Source organism: Peromyscus leucopus, chromosome 22, assembly GCF_004664715.2.
Source record: "Peromyscus leucopus breed LL Stock chromosome 22, UCI_PerLeu_2.1, whole genome shotgun sequence".
NCBI lineage: Eukaryota > Metazoa > Chordata > Mammalia > Rodentia > Cricetidae > Peromyscus > Peromyscus leucopus.
This window is the reverse complement of record NC_051081.1, coordinates 26,862,090-26,876,111: the sequence shown is the minus strand read 5'-3', so window position 1 is coordinate 26,876,111 and position 14,022 is coordinate 26,862,090. Positions and strand designations below refer to the sequence as shown.

At 45.4% G+C, this 14,022-nt stretch overlaps 1 long non-coding RNA gene across 1 annotated transcript; it reads right to left on the bottom strand.

The window, feature by feature from the left end:
- Positions 1-3,667: 3,667 nt before the first annotated feature.
- LOC119086460 lies at positions 3,668-12,322 on the bottom strand. Its single transcript, XR_005089739.1, has 2 exons — positions 12,202-12,322; positions 3,668-4,868 (listed from the first exon to the last, which is right to left on the bottom strand). It is a non-coding gene; the product is annotated as an uncharacterized LOC119086460 (long non-coding RNA).
- Between the last annotated feature and the right edge of the window lie 1,700 nt (positions 12,323-14,022).

The window sequence follows — 14,022 nt, the reverse complement described above, 5'->3', positions numbered from 1 at the left end:
CGTAACAGAAACGCAAACCCACACAAACCTACCGAATCAAAATAACACTCCTCAGAATTCCCAGATAAATCTCATGGACATTAAAATTTCAGATGTACTACAGACTACTGTGTGGATGAATGCATATAAATCTCCTGGCACCAAGTAGGAACTTACTAAATGTTAGCACTTATATTTCTTTTATTAAGATTTATTCTATTCTTGGGCTGGAGAGATGGCTCAGCGGTTAAGAGCACTGGCTGCTCTTCCAAAGGTCCTGAGTTCAATTCCCAGCACCCACATGGTGGCTCACAACCATCTGTAATGAGATCTGGCGCCCTCTTCTGGCCTGCAGGGACACATGCAGGCAGAATACTGTATACATAACAAATAAATAAATCTTAAAAAAAAAAAAAAAAAAAAAAAGATTTATTCTATTCTTAATCATGTGCCTGTGTGGTGTATGCCACGTGGGTGCCCATGGAAGCCAGAGGCATCAGATTCCCAGAGCTGGAGTTACGGTGGTTGTGGTCCACCTGATGTGGATGCTGGGAATCAAACTTGGGTCCTTTGGAAGAACCGTATGCTCTCCTAACTGCTGAGGCATCATCCCCAACACTTACCAACTCCTTTCCCCTATCATTCCTTCCGTCTGGAATACCTTTCTCACCTCCTCCTCCTCCTTTGTTACTAGATCTCCAAGTCTAATACTATTTTCTGTATGGCTTCAGCTTTCTGCGTTGTTCATTGGCCTAGAGAGGAGTTTTTACTTCAACATCCCACACTACTTTCCATATGTGGTACTAATGAACGTGTCTCCCTCACTAGACTGTACACTTTTAGGGTCAGGGACAATGTCCATCTAATTCCTAAAATTTATCTAGCAGCCTATTTTTAGAAGGTTCTACATAAGTAAGTTTATCAAGAGTAGAAACTAGAAGAGCAAGTGTATGCCCATGAGACCAAACCACCCAAATAGCTGTAAGTGAAAATGCCAAATGACAGCCGCCTTTCCAGAGTTTTAAATGCCAGCTGTAATGGAGAACAAAATGAACCATTTCCTTGAGTTTGTTACACAGGCGGCGGCGGCAGTGCACACAAGGGCAGCTAGCTTCAAGGCAACTGGAGTCTATGGTTACTGACTGTACAGGCTCTTTAACTGGAAGGCATTTCACAATGAGCGATGATCGATGATGGAAAAATTCCAGCAGTTGTCCAGGGCACAACAGTTAAAAATGCAAGCTCTCAACCCTTACTGTCACAGGCTTTGGAGAGTAACTTAAGTTTTCTGTGCTTCCGTTTCCTTTTTGATAACTGTGGTGACCCTACCTAGTGAAGCTGTGAAAAATCAGTATGTATAAAGACACCGAGAACAGAATCTGACAGACCAACAAATGGCAGCTCTAAGTATTATTAATGTAAGTGTCTTATTACTAAAAAAAATCTAAAGCATTCATTTACAGAGGGATTATCACCTCTACTAACTCGAAAGATAATCTGGTACCCAAATTTGAGTATTAAATTCCATCTTTCCTTTTTTCTTTTTAAATTTTTATTATTCTCTCATGTATTACATGCCGACTGTAGTTTCCCCTCCCTCCACTCCTCACAGTCCCTTCTCCATCTCCCCCTTCCCCTCAGATACCACCCCCCCCCCCCCCCGCCACAAACCCTCATATCACAACTGGACATGGCAACCCTGTAGGAGGAAAAGGGTCCCAAGAGCAGGCAAGAGAGACAAAGACACCCCCCTCCTCCCACTTCCACTGTCGGGAGTTCCACAAGAACACCAAGCTATACCTACAACCATAAGGAAATGTTATTTTTCTTTAGAGGTTCAAAATAATGACTCATGTATCGCTCAACTAATTATTTCAGAACCTGAAACTGTACATACACAGTAAACTAGATGGATGGCTAGAGAGCAAGTTCTCTAAGACAAGACAGAGGGTAAGAAATTGAAGGAAATCCCAGCATCTAAGCTGGTGCCTTCAGATTTCTCATCTACCACTCAAGACTCTGTTCTCATTTCTCTGTCTCCTGCAAAGAAGACCCAAATCTCACAGCTATAATTAGAGACTGGAAATTGCCCCAACTCAGGGATTTGACTGCTCTGGAAACTTATTCAAACAAGTAAAATCACTTGCCCAAAGTTGATAAATAACAGAAAGTGAAAATTCTAAATGTTGAAAAAGGAGTAATAGATTTCACCAAAACATTGGCTATGAATTCTTATGCTCTCAAAAGAAGTTATACTTAAGTTTAAACATTACCTTTAACTTTAAAAAGTTACAAAATAGCTGCAAAAGCATTTGTGGAAAACTTATGTGGTGTGTAACAAAAGGGGAATAAAACTGAAGATGCTGAAAAGTAGTTCTGGCAAGGTGGTCTATGTCTGTAGTCCCAGCTAAGGAGGACTAAGGCAGGAGAACCCAAGAGTCCAAAGACCAGCCTGGGCGACTATACCCCAATACATCACAGTAAATAAAAACCCAAGGAAACAAATCAACAACTCGGCAGGTCTCAAGTCACTCCTACTTTAGGCCTTATTTACACCAATAAGTCACTGCTAAAACACAAGCCCATACATAGGCCATTATCAGTAACTTTAATATTTTTGGACTGCTAATTACTTTTAAATTAGAAGCTAGTGACAAACCATGTAAATACAGGAGAAAGTCAAACAAAAGACAGAGAGCTGAAATTCAAAGTTATCAATCCCACTGAGCGACTGCATGTCTCTGTGTGTGCACACTTGGATATGTGTATGCCTGTGTGCTTCTGCAGGCCAGGGGCAGCTTTGTGTGTCCTCCTCATCTGCTCTTCACCGTACTGTTTGAGACAGGGTCTCTCACTGAACCTGGAGCTCACTGATTTCACTATCATGGCTGGTCTGTCTCCACCTCCCTAGTGCTGTGGTTGCAGGTGCATACTGTAAAGAAGCCCAGCTTTTTAAGTGGGTGTGGGGACCTGAACTTGGGTCCTCACGCTTGTGAGGCAAGCATTTTATAAACTGTGCACTTTCACAGCCCCAAGAGAAAATTTTTACACACAGAGACTCTCCAAGTTTGTTTGAAGCAAGTGGTTGTCCATTAAAAATAAAACAAGCCGGGCAGTGGTGGCGCACGCCTTTAATCCCAGCACTCCGGAGGCAGAGCCAGGCGGATCTCTGTGAGTTCGAGGCCAGCCTGGGCTACCAAGTGAGTTCCAGGAGAGGCGCAAAGCTACACAGAGAAACCCTGTCTCGAAAAACCAAAAAAAAAATAAAAATAAAAATAAAACAAAACCAACTAATATAACTCTTATAAATAATTCGTAAATAGAAAATGTACTAATCCACTGAGTTAAGATTCATTAAAAAGATGGCACAGGATAGGACAAGAGGTGCTTATATGGTAAATGATCATCTTGCAAAACCTGTCATATATACTCAAAACTGATTTACCTGGTTAAGAGGAAGAAAGAGTGTGCTTTTCTGTATTAAATGGTAGTCTAGAGAGATTGCTGATAATTTCTCATAGAGGAAATTCAGAAAGAGAAGGCAAGGGTATAAAAGAGGGCAAAACACCGGACACCTGGAAAGCCCAAGGTGCAGGTGGGCACTGGATTCAGCAGTTCCGGTGCCCCACCTCCCTAGTAAGTACCTCAATGTCTCATGCCCTCTACCTCCTGACCTTTTTTTCCCCCCCTGAAATCAAAGGAAATGTCGTATAACCCCTTGACTATAAAATGACACTATTTGGGGCTAAGCGGTATTTTTAAATTCAGATACAGGTTCCCGTTAACTGAAATTTCAGACTTCTTGGCTCATAGTCTTGTATTAGTGCATTGCCCAAAAGGTTCATAATCAGGATATAAATTACCGACGAGTCCAAATGTGTCATCTCACTGTTTCATGCATACATTATAGAGACGTGTGAGAAACAATATTAATTAGAAAAAAAAAAACCATTGAAATAAATGGCTTGCACAGTACCTTCTGGTAAACAATGGAGCAGACGAGGTCTTTGACCGCGGACAGAGACAGTTCCTGGGCTTCGATGGTAACGCTCTCTCGCGTGAGGCCGATCTGGAGTAGAAATGAAACCGTGTGCACGGAGCCTCTGGAGTTGGTGAGTGACGGGGCGCTGAAGCTGCCATTGGAGAGCCGAGCGGAGAGCCCTGTCTTGGGACTTGAACACGGAGAAGGAGTTGGAAGCACCACAGCAGAAACAGTGGCAGGTAACACAGACTTCTGGGCTGAGGGAGGGGAGTTATTTGCAGACATCTGCCTTCCTTTAAGCTATAAAAATAGTTGTCAATGCCTTTTAAATGGTTCGAGGACGTTTTCAAAGTAACAGGAGTAAAAAAAAAAAATGACTGTGCTTCTGGATTTAGAGGCAAGCTGCTTGAGTTCCTCGGCGGGGCCACTCATGCCGCTGATGGCGAACTCCGTCACTGCCAGCCGAACGCACAAGAGGTCCTCCCGCTCTCACCATCCGTCCCATTAAGAAGTGTGTCTTTAGGGCCGCACCCAGATCTGTAACTCACTTCACATCACCGCTATCACCAGAAGACTAGAGCTAATCCTGACGATTTACGAAACATCTTCAGCTATCTGTCTTCGCCTTTTCATGTCAGAAAACTGGAGTTAGATACGGTCACTTTGGTCAAGATGAAATCTTCCTGGTTCGAAGCTGTGTTTGTGATACTCTACTCCCTCAGTGACTGACAGGACACCTCCAACGGTCACACCTTAAATCGCCCTCTCATATGTACTCATTTCCATCCTGGGGAGCGAACTTCCCTCTGGGGAAGTAAAACGCTTTTAAAAATAGTACAAGCATATTTCTCGCGATGAATGAATGGATCCACAGAGAAAAGCTGGTGCCTTCTGAAATGCTGTCAACCTAGAACAAAATTTTAAAAGGGTTTTAATGCTTTATATTCATTTGACATCCGTTTAAAATGTAAGAATCCCTGTATTTTTAGTGATAATCTCTGGTGGTATTTTTACAGTTCATAAATGCATCCTAATGGGTGGTCATTTTTACTTGTTACCAGTCATTATTACTTAAACTACAGGTATAATTTCAGAGAGGGATTCCCACTTAAAATAATACTCCGGTCCCTCACCACTAACTCCTGAGCCCTGGGGAGGGATGGGGGCTAAATATATTCATCTTCTTTTGGGGAGATAGGATTTCACTCACCATGTTGCCCTGACTAGTCTTAAACTCCTGGGTTCTAGAGTTCCTTCTGTCTCAGCTCCCTGAATAGTTGAGACCAAGATCCACCCCACTGCACCCAGCTATAATTTATTGTGTTTTAAATTTATGACGATCAAACACTGTTATTCCACAATGACACAATTCAATGACGATAAGAAACTGAGAAAACCAGAAGGGATAAAACAGGAAAAGTAAAACAAACATCAGAGACTTAAAATGCTCACGATCCCAGCCACATAAAAGACACAAATTGATTTCCCAATACCAGAAAGCTCTGTGTTTTTATATATGAACACTCTAGTGAGGATACAGCAGCAGGTACAAGGCCCTCGATTCCATCCCCAGTACGCCCACCTCTCCAGAGTCAAATTCTGTCCAATAGGACAACTGGGCTGCTCTGTTGACAATTACCTTCCAGAAGCCTAAGGAAGCAAAAAAAAGGGCAAAAGGGGACAAACCAGAGTCAACAAAGAACTGTGACAGCTGATAGAGCACGAAACACAGGAGAAAGTGAACTCATCATTAAGGGATTTCCAACGTTAGGAAAAAGACCACCACCACGTAGAGTAAATTGTGCATCGTGGTTTTAAAGAAAACACAGTTTAGAAAATTAAAGAAAAAAAAAGAAAAGAAAAAGCCATGACCCTTCACAGCTGAATGAAATGGCTCACAAGAGGGGAGTCCTTCTAAAGTCTTTGTAGCCATAAGAAGTTCCAACGACAAGAACGGGAAGTACCCAAAGTGTGTGCGGTGACTCCAAGGAGACTAGTCTATGGAGCTAAGTAAAAGTGGATGACAGAAGACACATACAGATACAGGAATGCAAATGAGAAAATTCAGAATAAGTGAGTCTAAAAATAACCTAGAGACACAGGCACTGATCCTGACATTTAGGCAAAGGGCTAGAATTCAATCTCATACTTCACAGCACTTGACATCGTGTTCCACTAATGTGTCTCGCGATACCTTTTAAAATTAACAGGGAAACAGCAATTTTGCTGATGAGAAGACCGAAGCCCAAAGTGATCATGCAATCTGCCCAGTATCACATGGCTATGAACAAGCAGCGTGGGGATCAGAACCCACGTCTCACTCTTTTTTATTATTATTTTTTAACCAGTCCTGTCACCACAACAGTGACTGCCTTCTTAAAGACAACAAGGAACCGAGAATCCCTGTTCAGAGAGGATGCTGCTACGGGTGAGAGATTACACAGAAAGAATTGCTCAACTCGTATCTTGCTTATTTTCTCCCCACAGCCTTCACGCTCAAAGCAGAGAACTGAAACCTGAACTTCACGAATGGGAGAGAATTAAATGACTTTTATTTTTTAAAAAAAAAAAAATGCCTTTTCTTTTGGATCTCACTATGGTGCCCAGGACAGCTTCAAACTCACCGTGGAGTCCAGGATGGTCTCAAACTTACAATCTTTCTATCTCCACCTCTTGAGTGCTCAGATACTAAAACTTTATGTGAGTGCAAATCTCTGGGCCAAGACGCAGCTCATGCCAGAGAGCAAAAGCAGTGAGCACGTTTAACCGTGGATGCTATGCAGCGAGCCGCCGGAAAGGGTGAGAGACGCGGCCGGGAACTGGGCTGGGGAGAGCTGCTTCAGGTGCTGAGCACAGAAAAGCAGGTAAGCCCAATGCAGAAATTCCCAAAGAAACCTAAAAAAAAAAAAAGAAAAAAAAAACCCTTAGCCAGGGGCTGGAGAGGTGGCTCAGCAGTTAAGAGCCAGAGGACTCAGGTTTAATTCCCAGCACCCACAGGGCCGCTCCCAGCTGTCTGTAATCCAGCTCTAAGTGATCTGACACCCACACACAGACATACATGTAAGCAAAAACACCAATGCATAAAAAATAAAAATAAATCAATCACTTTTTTTTAAAAAAAGAAAAAAAATCCTTAGCCAGACCTGAGAAGATTGTTATTCAAATGATGTGTGAACAACCAGAGAACAGTATAAGGACTACATGTCAGCCTAGATTCAAACAGAGCGATGCTAAGTCCATCCATCACACTGATAACTTCATAGAGGAAAACACTGGATTCTCAAGTGGAGGAAGATGAGCTCTTACCACCTGACAGACACTGGTCTAGACACCTCTATTACCTCCTTAATCCTCACAAGCACTCATTCCAGAGTTGAGAAAGCAAAAGTTCAGAGGCCAAATATTTGCTCAGGACGCCAACATCCTCATGAGACTAGAGTTTAAAACGTTCCCCCCACTATCTTCGTAAATACACTGTGTGAGTTTGAGCTGGGTATCAGTGTGGAAAGGAAATACGCTGTATGTCAACAAAGTCTTTAGGGAACTGTCTCCAAACCACTCTTAGCCCTGTATTTTCAGTAGATGTGAGATGGTAAAGACAAAGACATCTGCTTATATAATCTTCAGGGTGAACAAAGCTGAGCAGACAGAATAAAATTAAAGCGAAACTTTACAGAGATAAATTCAACGTTAAATGTTCAACACAGGGATGGAGAAATCCTGATGTGGAAGCCAATCCTGAGGGTGGGCTGTTTCCAAGGCTTTAGATAAGCTGTTGGTGTAATGGGCTGACCCAAAGAACTAAGGCAAAACTAAATCCTCTGGACACTGCAAAGTCATCAGTATTAGTCTGCATACTCGTCAATCTATCATTAATATTATATTTATTTTATAATCCATATGTTTAGAGTTAACAGATTTTTAGGTCTGGGAAGAAAAAAATTGCATGCATCTGGGTAACAGGCGAAGACAATGGCATGCGATAAACATACGCTTAATAAAACCTGAACAGAGTGAGTGGTCCTCAAATATTGGAGGACGTGTAGAGGGAGAACCGGTGTTATTCATCATGGCGGCAAAGAAGTACAAGGAAAAGGAAGCCGGCCTCTGGGCCATAAGGATTGACACCTGCACATGAACTACTGGGGACACGTGGCTAAGGGTAAGTACGCCAATCATTCCAAAGTTTTATAGCAATGAGATAAAAGATATCTTCCTACTAAGTTTACATTTTATTATACCGCTCGATATTAACTACCTAACAGCAACAGTCTAATAATACACTTGACTAATTTACTAGGATGATATGAACTCCTAGTAAACTATATATAATTTTGTATAAAAGTGATTTTTTTTTTTAAGTTTCAGCATGGACACAGATATAAGAACCTGTCTTAACAGCTTCCACCCACTCGCCCCATCTGTTTTCTCTCCTTGTTTTGTTTATGGAATCTTGATCTGATCTGTAAGAAATCTAACAATTCTAATTTATACGAACTTTGGTCATGCTGTGTATTTTTTTTTATTTGTTTCAAATAGAAAATAGGGCTTATAAGTTAACAAATAGTCCATCTTGTTTATTTAGGAGCTGTGTACTAATTAGATGCTGTGTCTAATAGCAATGAGAGCCTCTGAAGCAGAACAGCATTGTCGAGTTGTCAGGAATTTCTAACAGTTTGGTTGGCAGTCTTCAAACATTCTTTTGGAGAGCTGTCACGACCTCATTCAGATGAACTTACAAATTCTGTCACCAGTGAATGGAATCAAAAGATAGCCTACGAGAGGAATTTTGAGCCCAGCGTGCCTGATCACTAGAGACAGGGTGAAGAAAGACCTCCGAGGTTAGGGGACTTGGCTGAGTGACACACTTCATGGTAATGTCACCAGCTGATCTACCTTCCTCCCCTACCCCAGTCAATTCATCACAATACAGTACGTTCCAACCTTAACCACGTCTCTCACTAGAAGCCCTGAAAGCTGGGGTTTCCTTCACTGTGCACTTACACAGCACCTGGGGTTCACCAGACCGTTCTGAGAGACGCTGAAGTTACACAGCAGTAGCTGACCGAGACAGACATGGCCACTGCTCTCCGTGGCACTCACAGACATCAAACCCACATTTGCCTAAGGGACCGGGTAACGACAAACGATGAGATGCAGCAGGGTCTCTGCCAGGGAAACAATGTCAGCTGGGGTCTCAGGGAAGGTCTCTCTAAAGGAACAAGAGGGTTCCAGAAAACAGGCCAAATCAAACCCTTCAAAGGGAAGCTCTCGTGATTAAGATAGCTAGCCAGCATTCACTGTGCACCCAGCAAATGTTAAAGCAAAGAGGAAGAAATGCTCTTCCTTTGTAATAGCATATTTACCTGACTCCTACCAGTAAAGAATCGCCCAGGTTTAATTTAGCTTTGTGTGTGAGGGATGTTAATGAAGTGCAAGGTTTTATCCCAACTCTCGTGCAGATATGTATTGTTTTAGCATGTCAAAAGCGTGTGAGCTTTTTCAGTGACATAACTCACCAGTACACTGAAGTCAATATCCATGTATTTACCTCAACAAACACCTGACTTTGCTTAATGCTTATATATTGTGCAAAAACTCAAGCATTTTTGTAGATTAAAAAAAAAAAAAAAAGATCACATTCTGTGGCAGTCTCTACATCCGACTGCATATTTCAGAAACATGACTATCCCCTCAGATTAATATAATACTGTCTAAGAGCTCTGCACTCTACTAAATTGTTCCCTCCACTGTCAGGGAGAACACCGAAGGGGTACACGAGGCAGGTCCTCTACGCAGGCACTGAGAGGTGTATCCAGATTTTAGAACGCCAGTCTGGCAACGCAACACGAAGCTATGATAAGCTTGATAGATCTTCATCTCTGCAGCAGTAGTTCCTAAGAGATCTGATTGGCTAATAGCCAATGAGCACTTCTCACACACGGCCACTAGAACATCGTAACCACACAAGTGGAGGAAACTTCTTAGCTACATTAAATTAAAAGTAAAACATCTCCTATAGCCCAATTTTTCCTTTTAAAATGACTGCTCCAAGGAGGCAGGTTCGGTATGAATTACATAACCGAGAGACTCAAAGAAGAGATGTGATCATTAAATCCAATTATGTGTCTAATCAAATTAGATATAATTATTATCATATACCAAGTTCTGAACAAGTTTCTTTTAAAAGCAAGCAATTAACTCCACTATGGTTAATTTTTTTTTTTGTGCCAACTTTATTATTTTGTTGAAAACACTTTGAGAAAAGGTCCCTGTTGTTTGAATCTTAGATGGTCTTTTAATAAAAAAAAAAAACAAAAAAAAAACCCAGAGCCAGATATCAGGGTGAAAGCTGAAAGATCAGAGAAGCAGAGCAGCCAGCTACTAGTTCTTACATCTATGAAATCCTCAGCCTAAAGAGTTCCTGTTTCCTCATGCCTTAGATCCCTTCTGTGAAAAATGTACTTCCATAACTATCTACCCCGCCCCCTTTTTACTGTATGGGGTGTTTCCAACTCATCCAATTTTTAAAATTTAACTTATTGTAGTTTTAGGTGTTGTGTAGCAATGCTTAGATGAGAACATGCAAACAGAAACAGGTCATTCGATAAAACAGAAAGCTTACAAAATGTGCAAGATTAAAAGCTCATCACTTTACGGGGCTGGTAAGGGGGTAGGAAGGGGGTATAAGAGAGACGGGCTGGGGTGTGAGTGTGATCAGTGTGTATGAAACTGTCAAACACATTTAAGAATAAGTTCCTTTAATCTTAGCACTCCTGAAATGTGAACTGCCCTGGTTTATCAAAAAGGACTCCAAACTCATGTTCTCGGGGCCCATATCATTTATAACAGTATCCTATGGAGCAAAACCTATAGTGATTTTTTTCCTGTGAGACATTTTAAACTAATACTTTTACAAAGACTTGCAACAACTTTTATGGCTAAAGTGCTGTTTTATCTCACTCCAGATTATAACTGGGGGGAGGGGGAGGCGGCGGGGTGGGGTGTGGTGTGGTGTTGAAAGTGTTCCTATATAGAGCAAATCTTACTTAGGTCTGAGTCTGGGAACTTCACGGAAGCCTTCTTGAAGCAAATCTGTAGGCTTGTCGGCCCTCTTGGCATTAAAAGTTTAAGCGTAAGGCGAACAAAATCACAATTGCTAAAACTGCAACATGAGTTATAAAGTAAAAGTATTTTTTTTTTCTAGCGTTAACTACAGGATACAGACGAAGACATTTTAAAGTTTTTGTTTCATTTGTGCTTACAGGTTTTAAAGGCCCTGTCCTACAAAGCAGTACTTCGAGTTGTAACTTATCCTCTTTAATCAAAGATGACACCGATAGTCTTATTTCCTGTGGGGACGGGCGTGGTTGAAGGGACAGTTACGTCCATGCCATCAATCTGTGTACGGAAAAGTCTGCAGGTCGCGCCTGTCGCCGGATTTATATTCGTGCTCACAAACAGCACGGCCTAGACTTCTGACTTCGATGGTGTGAAATAAAATATCCGACACGCAATCGAGCAGTGTCGTGTATGCTTATGATCATGATCATGATCATCATCATCATCATCATCATTTTTAAATTGCTCCACATTCGCGAGTGTTTCACTTTAGGGCAAAACTCCCCGGGGAGCGAGAACGCCTTGGAGCGAGGCTGCATGCAACTCGCAAGCCTAAAAGGCAGTCAGGAAACTGGGGGGTCACCATCCTCCAAACCCCCCCGGATACTCGTCCCTCTTCCAGCCCCCCGGGACCGACCACAGGGGGGAAAAAGTGCAGCCAAAGAAACGGGGAAGGCTCCCCGGGCACGGCGCCGCTAGAAACTAGTTTGCGGGGAGCTGGGGAGCGGCGGGTGCCCTCCACCCCCGAGGGGCAGGGCGCGGTGGGTCACCGCAGCCGAGCGACTCCAACTTGGCCTCGGCGGCGGCGAGGACCGCGGAACTTGGCCGCGCCGGCGCCCCCGGCTGCTCGCCCGCCCGCCGGCCCGCCGAGCGCCGCCCCGACTTCCCGCCCAGCCAGGCGCGGCCGCCGCCAGCCCCGCGCGGGTCCGAGTCCCGCCGCCGCCGCCGCCGCCGCCGCCGCCGCCGCCGCCGCCGCCGCGTGCAGTGGGGGAGGGGCCGCGCCACCTCAGCCCGACGGGTCGGGAGAACAAAGCGGCGGCAGCGGCGGCGGCGACGGCGGCGCGAACTTTTTTTTTTTTTCCGGTGTCTGCTCCGCGCTCCCTCCGGCGACTACTTACAGAGTCCGGGGCGTCCGTCCGCGTCCGCGTCCCGGAGCAGGAGCCAGCAGCGAGGCTTGCACGGACCTCGCACCGATCCCGCCGCTTGCTTGCTCGCTCGCTCGCTCGCTCACCCGCCCGCCCGCGCCCCTTCCTCCCGCCCGCCCGCCCGCGCCCCTCCCTCCCTCCCCGTCCCGTCTCCAGGCCGAAGGGCGGGGGGCCGGGGCGCGCGGGCGGGGGCGCGCGGCCCGCGCGGGGCCTGCCGGGAGCTGTAGTTTCCCCGCCGCCGCCGCCGCGCGCCGCGGTGGGTCTGGCTCCCCCTCCCCCGGGGGAGGGGGTGAAGGATGGGAGGGGAGAGAGGGGACGGGGTTGGGGGGCAGCGCGGAGGCTCGGCGCCCCTGGGAAGTCCGACCTCCTCCTCCTCCTCCTTCTTCTCCTCCTGGCTCCCGCGCGGGGGACCGTCGAGCGCGGAGCCGCGCGGGTCCCGGAGTGTCTCGAGGGAGGGACGCGCTGGACTCGAACTCCGCTTTGCTCTCCGCTAGGCAGGCGATGGCGGTCGGGGGCGCGAGAGAGGAGAGCGGGGGTGGAAATCACCTGAAACGCGGTGTCCCGGAGTGGAGGACCGTGTCTGTGCTGTCTCACTCTTCTTCCTCCAAAGTTCTTCCTCCGGCGTTCCTCCCCGGTGGCCGCCGTCACCCCGCACACCGAGCGGACGTGGCCAGCCAGAGCCCTTCACCTGCGGCACAGTAAAACTGGAGACGCTGCTTGCACGTGCCCGGCGTTTCCTCTTGATCGCCTTGCAAACACTTGCGTGTGGCCCGCGCTCCCAAAAGTTCCAGCCGGCAGTCACGCAACCCAGGGTTCCTCCTGCGCTGCGTGGAAATCAATGCAGGGTAAGTGTGTGTGTGTGTGTGGGGGGGACCTGGGTGACAGTCACATAAAGATCAGAGGGGAGAAGACCCCGTGTGTTAAATTATAAATACTTGATGCGAGGGAAACTGTCTGCGCAGTTGACAGTCATTGTCACCAAAGCTACACGGTTTGCCCACGTCGACTTTTTTATCCCTTCAAAGTAAAGTTAGAGGGGGCAAAAGCCAGCTTTTGTCCGGATGCAGAAAGCTAGGGGTGGAGGGTGCGGGCCGGGGGAGGGGGGCAGCTTTTGAGAACGGAGGGAGAATAAACCTAAGCGGACCGCCCATTGTGATACAGAATCAACAATATTAATGGATGCATAGTCCTGGGTTTGAAGTGAGACTTTTTTTCCCCTAGGGATAGAAGTGGAGACTGAACCCCCATGCTGACACCCACAAAAGTCACCAATGAGCTAAACCACCGGCTGTGCTACTAGCTACACCCCATCTCTTAGGTAGCGAGACTTTTAAAATAAAAAATGTGTATGATCCTTTTCTACGGGGGGGGGGACGACGGGGGGGAGGAGTATGTTTCTGACGTTGCTCTGGAACTGGAAACTGCCAAGATCCACCAGCATCTAAGTTAGTCAGGTTACATCTTTGTACTTAAAGCCTTACCCACACATCACTCAGGATCATGCAAGCAACCCTAATGAAACTCAGTGGGTCACAAAAAAAGACAAGAAAGGGCCTAGTTCAGAAGAAGAAGAGGTTCAAATGAGGAGGTGATGGGGTGTGAATACGATCAGAATGTGTGTGTGTGTGTGTGTGTGTGTGTGTGTAACTGTTTAAAGATCTTCTGCCATTCTCTTACTTTAAGATTAAAAGCAGATTCTTTCCAGGGTACCTTCTTTTGAAGCATGCCCTTGCCCAATTGTGTTCTTTTTTTCTTTCCACTTCCCAACAGATGTTTTAGTCTAGCCGGGGATAT